The sequence below is a fragment of the Cynoglossus semilaevis genome, chromosome 2 (assembly GCF_000523025.1).
Source record: "Cynoglossus semilaevis isolate Cse_v1.0 chromosome 2, Cse_v1.0, whole genome shotgun sequence".
Taxonomy (NCBI): Eukaryota; Metazoa; Chordata; class Actinopteri; order Pleuronectiformes; family Cynoglossidae; genus Cynoglossus; species Cynoglossus semilaevis.
In genome coordinates, this window is record NC_024308.1 from 9,143,131 (window position 1) to 9,150,726 (window position 7,596).

The window sequence follows — 7,596 nt, forward strand, 5'->3', positions numbered from 1 at the left end:
TCAGTCAGGTTCTGACTGACCTCATGTGAAAGAAGAGGACTCACTGCAGCCCTCAGAGTGAGAAGTAATAACCACTCATTCTCTAATCTGCCCTGGGGGGTGGTGGTGGTGGTGGGGGGGGTGGAGTTCATCGTTTGATGGCCAATCAACTGACAGTATTATATAATATCAAGGAAGCTGTAATAGCCAATCAGAAAAATGAACAACATTTATCAATTATCTCCACATACAGATGTAAATACAAGGTGTTGTTTTTACATCAAGGTGTTTGTTATCAACCAAGTACATAAGTAGTAGTATTAGTAGTAGTAGTAGTATTACAGTTTTCACTCATTCTTTACCTTTAGGTTGCAGTCTGTACCGTGGATCACCAGATTAATAAGTGAGTAATTCACTTTGTTTGTTTCCTCATGTAACTCTGTCACTCAGCTGGTGTTGGCTGTAACTGTGGACCAGTAATACTGCACCACTGTGCAGTTTATTTCTTTATTCTGTCTTTATGGGAGTCTGAATGACCTATTGTTTTGAAACATTGTCAGATTATCTCTGGTGCTATGACTGGAAGTAAATTAGTAAAACTGAAGTAAAGTAAGTCCTACAGTCTGGCACCGGTCCCTGGTCCAGCCTTTGGCCAGATCAGGTCTATCTGAGTCCTGATGGTAATCACTAGGGTGGACTGGCACATCAGCAGAACAGTTCAAATACTGGCTACTTTACATAACATGAAGACTAGTCAAGATCTACTTTTGTTTGACAATACTATCAGACTACTGTTGGACATGTTTTGGTGTCCATGCATTTTTCTGGCCTGGTTATACTGCCAGTGTTGCCTTGTTATCCGACTTGATGTCTCCTACAGAGGTAATGACACTTGGTGTTGGCAGAGAAGCCTTTTACTTCTGCTGTCTGCAGGTGGAAGTGACACAGACAAATTGTCCAGAGTATTACTGTGGTTTACTTTCCATCATCACATTGTTTGTTTTTTCATATTAAACTCCAAACTGTAACTCAGTTTTACTGCGTTTTTAAACAATGTCTCTGCCATGTTTTTTTTTAAGAGTAATGATACAACTGAAAATAACATTCTCACTCTCACTAATCACTCTCTCTCAACCTTTCCTTTGAATACAAGTTTAACATCCAGAAAATATAAAAATGACTTTGCCACAAGAGTCATTTGGAAACTTTTTATGATGGCGCTCTATTTGAGGCGAGGATTCAACACCAGACTGAACTGGATTAGCTTCAAATGATCTCCCTCTGAAAACTCCGAGACATTAATGCCCATCAGACACTTTTTAGTGGACATTGATGCCCCCATTGATGAACACTAAATGTAATTTGAAATGTGACTTTTATTTTCAGAAGCAGAAACACCTTTCTCTTCTGTTTGATCAGGCTACAGCAGAACAACTCATCGTTACTGATTGTACATTTATATATGTGTCTGGCAAGTAATGCATGTGACAGACACTGCAGCCACCAAAGTGTTGATGAAAACTGGGCGGGGCTTGTAAGGACTCATTAGCATTTAAAGGTAAAGTCAGAGAAAGTGGCCTCTCTGTTGAACAGTATAGTGTACAGAACCACGCTGTGCTAAAAAAAAAATCCATCATATTTGTTTGAATAAAGAAGTTAAGGCTCAATAATTATTTGCGTAACATAAGCTCAATATGTCCACTTTAAAACAGGTTCCATTTAAAAATGGTTTCTCAATAGAAGAATCTCAATAAAAGACCAAATTATAGATTTTAGTGAACGTTTCATTTTCAGAAAGATTCCAGTCAAAATGTGTATTTTTTTAAATCACTCAACTAGAACTCCATGTCTTCTCACTAACACAAATGTGTGTTTGAGGTCAGGTCAAATGCAGACCCTATTCTCAGGAGATGAAACCATTTTCTAAACTGTACCTCTGTGCGTTACACAAAAATCACTTAAAAATTTAAAATATTCTGTATTGCTAATTTGAAAATAGCAGGCAGGCTGGACACATACTGTGTTTTGAGCATTTGGACTGTTCATTTGGGGAGTTCTGCTGTGTTTGTTGTCCTTCAGGAAAATGTTCTCACGTCTTCCCACAGATTATTGCTGACAACAGTGCAATGTGGTGATGTAACAGGAGCAGCAGACGGTACTTTTGGCCACTCTGTTCATGTTGGAGGAAAAGACATTCAGAATATTTTAAGATACCAAACAAACAAATCTATGAATACAACCACATCCTCAAAATACACGACATATTTGTAAACAGTGCTTTTCTACAGCCAACTGGTTGGAGTTCCACCTGCTTCTCTCTGTGTGAAGTTCATGGGTTCTTGTCGTTCCTAGGTGGTTGATTAGTCTGGCTGTAACATTATATCTGGAAACTGATTTTATTAAAGGATTGTTAAATGTGTGGACTTTTAATTCCATGTTGACTATGTGACTCCTGGGCCACAATTGTCCTAAAATTGTAGAGGGGGGTCGGGTCAGGAGGAGATAGATGGAGATTTTGTGTGAATTATGATAAATGACATGTAAGTCCTGCATAAAATGCTAAAATGCTTTTATCATTTTCTACGCCATCTATTGGGGAAATGTGGGTATTGCAGTCAAAAGGCAGAAGTATAATGATAATATAAATAAATTATATAATTTGGAATAGTTTGGCGGGCCACATCCGGCCCCTGAGCCTTAGTTTGCCCATGCCTGCTCCAAACTAACAGCTGAGGCCTTGAGGCATTTACGTTTTTAAAAGTGAAGAAATGTAAAAAGGCTGTAGCCGTCCACCATCCATCTGCAGTAACCCGTAGTACATAAAACACTGACTGTTGATCTCAACAGTTCAAGCACTGTAACTGAGTATTTGTGGTACATGTGTGGTACATGTTTGTCTGTGTTTGTGTGTAAATGTGTGTTTGGCTGCTGGGCCGTGGTTGGAAGGCAGTGCGAGAATCCTAGATGCTGTTGAAAGAAGACGATTGGCCTGAGAACACGGTGGTCCCTCTGTGACAGATGGTTGAGGACTGGGCTCTCAGAGCTGAAATCACCCACTGTCACATATGTGAGCGTGCTAAAGCCTGAACACAGACACGCTGAGGAGGAAGCTCTGTGCACAGAGGAATGACATGAATAGAGATTCAAATGCTCTACTACGTATGCACTTATCTGTTTCCTTCCACGAGCGGGAAACAGTCTACACACCGTTGAGATAAACAGTCAGGCAGATGGACAGAAATGTGGAAAATGGCAGAAATGTGGAAATAGCGTGCCGAGGCGAGAGCCAGTGTTTGGGTGTTAGAGACGGCTTTGCTGCCTTGATTTGAACACAGTGCAGCTTTGCTGCGTGTCCCTCTAAACAAACAGGAGGGGATCTGGAGCCTGCAGCTCTTCATTCACCAGTACTGCTCTCACTGTCACCATCACCACAACCATCAGCAACTGCTCCACTCAGAACTCTGCCTCAATGTTTCTGCCAAAACCCAACACCGTGGCAACGGTTCCGTGAACTTCTTTGTTCCATTAGGTACAGCTTTTTGTTACACTTGGATTAATTAGTACCAGAACATTTATGTTCCTTGTGCAGTTTGATTAGTTTTATGTTTGGAGAAGCTTCCATGCTAGCTGTAGCTACTATAATAAGAACTTTGACAGCAACGTTTCATCGACACGACATGAAATAATCAACTACAAAAGAAGACAAACTGGAGGAGATTGCAGTCAATGATTCCAGTCAGCTATTAAGGAACAACGATGGGTTGCTGCTGGTTTGAACACTGGTTTGTTTTGAAGGCTTTAATATTAGCTTCTCCGGTTCTAGGAACGACCTGAAACATTGATTCCAAGAAGAGATGAAAAGTACTGATTGGAATCATTTTGACCTCTGAACAACCGTTAATATAAATCAGGTCTTCATTTCTAAGTCTTGTCGATGCACTAACAGATGAGGACCAAAGTGCAAGGACAAATAAAATGATCAGATATTATATACAGGCAGAGTAAGAGAAGTCAACAGAAACTGACGGGACTCTTATTTTTTAGAGAAAGTCAGCTGCTAATCAGGTGATAATCTATAGTAAATTAAGGCTACATTCTTTATGGCTCCTTATTACAGCATGACGTCGAATTGGGGCGGGGGTTGCTGTTGCTCAGTACAGTCAGGAATCTGCCAGACTAGAAAAAGCTTTGGTTCATGTTGTATTCAACACTGTTGCTGAGGTAATAGTTAGCATCCAGCCCACATAGAACAGTATGAGCAACCATGTCGCTCCATCCATTTCTTATAATCTATCTGAGAACGTGACTTACAGTGGTACCCCAGCCTGGTGTACTCCGTATGCAGTTAGTAAAATGTACTGCATGTTGCAGTTCCCCAACCTTAAAAGAAAATGCGTGTGGCAATAGGAGTAAAAGTATGTTTTAATCACTTAAGAAAAATTGACTTGATGTTACTCGTCTGTTGCAATTTATTATTTTCATCATCATCATTGATCTGTAAATGAACTTGGTAATAAATACCACTTCTGATTCTGATTAGAATATTAAATATTTCTTTTTTTTTTCAGCCAAAATCTAAAGGGATTTGTGCTTTGAGCCGACGTTTTCTGCACCACCTGCCTTCAGGAAAATAAGCATAAACGGAGATATCAATAGCACCCGGTTGTTCTTTTGTACAATCCTTTGTTCTGTGAGCATCTCAGTCTGTGCTGAAGTCAGTCAGCCCTCTATCAAGTGTAATTCTGGCCTGTTTGCCAATCATCATCTCTGCTGAAGACAATGTGGCTCCTATTGCTTCAGAAAACTAGCCGGTGTGTCATCATTTAATCTTCTCCTTCCTTTGCCACAATTACCACAGTTATTTTCTCACTCGCTAAAAGCATGCTGCATTTTACATCATTACTGATCTGAAAACTGTCTGGAAAAAATGTTGAGGGTTGCTGTTGAGAACCTACTTGACTAGATGTTTCTGTTTTCAGTGGCGATATAACACAAAAGCAGAAAAAAGTCGATGTAATTCCTACTTTCTTCTGTTTTCCTCGGTGGGAAATCACTTTCTGTTCAAAGAATCACCTAAACCGACTGAACACTAACCAAATTTAACTCCATTAAAGACAGAAAGCAGGGCTTTGTGTGGGCATCGAGAGTGTGAGTTAGTGTCGGCAACTGAATCATGAAATAGAACGAATAGAAACTTCCAGGTATCAACATTCATTGTAACACCAGACGCCAAAGAAAAGTGTCCAAATGTCACATGGCAAAGACATGAGTGTGGAGGTAAATATCAACGTGGAAGAATAAAGCATTGACTCAGGGATAACTAGAGCATCAATCACTCTGCCAAACAGGCCTGATAGTTAAATGTGTATAATCACAGAGGTCTCTTTATGTCAGGGAGCTGCAGTTGGTGGATCAAAACAAACTGAGTTAGACGTAGGTCTCCCCACGAGACCACATACATTATTTACGTACCATCTGCTGGTCCGGTCGTCAGCAGTTGAAGTCCTGTCTTGTTTGTGGCTGCTGCATAATTAACAAAACAGCTTTGTTAATTTGATTTAGCAATTTCGCAAATGCAAATTAGGAGTGTGAGCCAGACAGTGTTTTTAGAAAAATATTTAAAATGTTGTTTTGTACTTTGGTTTTAAAAGGTTTTCTCCGTTCTGACATGAACTAAGACTTAAGTTCGTACAAGTCACTCTTCTTAGTAAAACACAGCAGGTGTAGAGGAAGTCGTATACGTTCTCATTTATTACCAGTGTAGTTCTTTGGGCTCCTTGTGTGATTTGCTTCAGTAAATCCCAGATTAGGTTCCCACTGTACTCCACGTGGTTTCGCTGTAGTGAGTCGTAAACCGCTGTGATGGCGTGACACACTGTACGTCACAACATGGTGACAAACTGTGTGTAGAAGGAAATGTTTCCCCCCGAGCCAGTATATCCCCTGATGCTGGGAACATTGTGATGAAATGAAGAGTCTTAACAGGGAGCAGACTGCAAGCTAGCGCCCTCAGGGAATGAAAGTTCTTGAAGGATCCAGCACTTTATTAGGCACTTTTAAAAACCACGCTTCTTCAGGGGGACTATCAGCGCTGTTCACAAACTTGGCGTGACAAAAGCTGTTGAACAGAGACTCTCAAATGGCATTGAGCAACTACACGAGTACTCTATACTTTCTGTGCTTTTAGGAATTACTTATATGTAGTATATGTGATTAAATATGTAGCAAAGGATGGTTGGCTATCAGGCTGCATAACAAAGCAAAACCGCAGCAACCTTTTTCTGTGTTCTTGTAGCCTCTTGTGTAAAAGCAGTTATCATTCCTTTACAAACATTTCTTCTTCAAGGGCCTGTTCTCCTGCCCTACATAACTCAAAGTCCTTGCTCAGTTTCAGTTGCTGGAAGGGGATCTTAAGCATATCTGACAATGACATAATCATAATAAATACAAGCTATTCAAGTTGACATTTGAAACATTCATTTGATGTAAAGTAAATACAGATTTTGTAATTTTATCATAAATACCTCCACCGTTTGCAGTTTCTCCACGAGCCAGTCGAGGTCACAAGTTTTTTTTTGTTTTTTTTGCAGTTTATTTCAATTATGTGTCCCGAAATAAAGCGTAAAGCAAACGAACGAAAGGTTGTCATTCAGAGAAAGATCCTTGTGAGCCACCGTGCTTCTGACTGCCAGGCTTTATCCTTCTTGTTTTGGCAGAACTGCCTTCTGCTACCCAGCGTGGCAGGAAGCTGACATTCACACTGTGGAGTGAGTGTGATCAACTCGCACCCAGGCGGATAAGAAGTGTTTTATATAGAAACTGAGAGGGAGTTTCATATGGTGGCACCTGGTGAGAGAATATGGTGAGAAATGAGCCTTGATGAACACAGCTTGGTGTGGAGAGCTCTCTCTCTCCCTCTCTCTCCCTCCCTCCCTCTCTCTCTCTCTCTCTCTCTCCCTCTCTCTCTCTCTCTCTCTCTCCCTCCCTCTCTCTCTCTCTCTCTCTCTCTCCCTCTCTCTCTCTCTTCCCCTCCCTCTCTCTCTCTGTCGCAGGTTGTAGAGTATGTAACATGGAGTTTTCAGCAATTATTTTTAGTTTTGCTGCTTTTCCTGCTTTCAGGAAAGCACTGTGACTTCTCCCCTAACACCAAAGTTAAGTGTTTATTGAGCTGGCAACACTCTTTGAGAACTGTGAACAGACGACTAGAGTTTAGTTTTAATAATACAAAAACTGTCAAACACTCATATAAGCGTTAATCTCTGTAAAATGTGTCGATGTCTGTTCAGTGATATGGCTCTACTGAAACGCTGAGGTCATTGGACTTTCCTCTTTATTTCATATTTTACTCATAAATGTGGCACAAGACATGACTTGTTTGGACTCATGTGAATTTAACCTATATTTCAGACCAAACTTCATGCTACAGTGTAGTGTGTGGGATACCCCTGCAGTAACATGGACTACTTTAAAATAATGTAGCAAGTGAGTGGCACAACTTCTACATTAAATATATACTAAAATATACCTGAGCAGTCGCAGTTAATATAGATATATATATATGTGATATGATATATTCTGCTATTCTCCCCGTTCTTGTTCAGTTTTATCTTTATATCA

The 7,596-nt window shown here is 40.3% G+C and overlaps 1 long non-coding RNA gene across 3 annotated transcripts in view; it reads right to left on the bottom strand.

Annotated features, from left to right (window-relative positions):
- LOC112488646 (uncharacterized) overlaps positions 1-6,935 on the bottom strand; it is a 7,712-nt gene extending 777 nt beyond the window's left edge. The window contains exons 1-4 of one of the 3 annotated variants that reach the window (XR_003052965.1): positions 6,504-6,935; positions 5,736-6,399; positions 5,452-5,502; positions 1,999-2,149 (exon numbers count right to left, since the gene is read on the bottom strand). This is a non-coding gene — a long non-coding RNA (uncharacterized LOC112488646). Of the gene's footprint in view, positions 1-1,998; positions 2,150-5,451; positions 5,503-5,735 lie in introns of all 3 variants that reach the window. The other 2 variants (XR_003052964.1, XR_003052966.1) reach the window with 2 other exon arrangements.
- Positions 6,936-7,596: the final 661 nt, after the last annotated feature.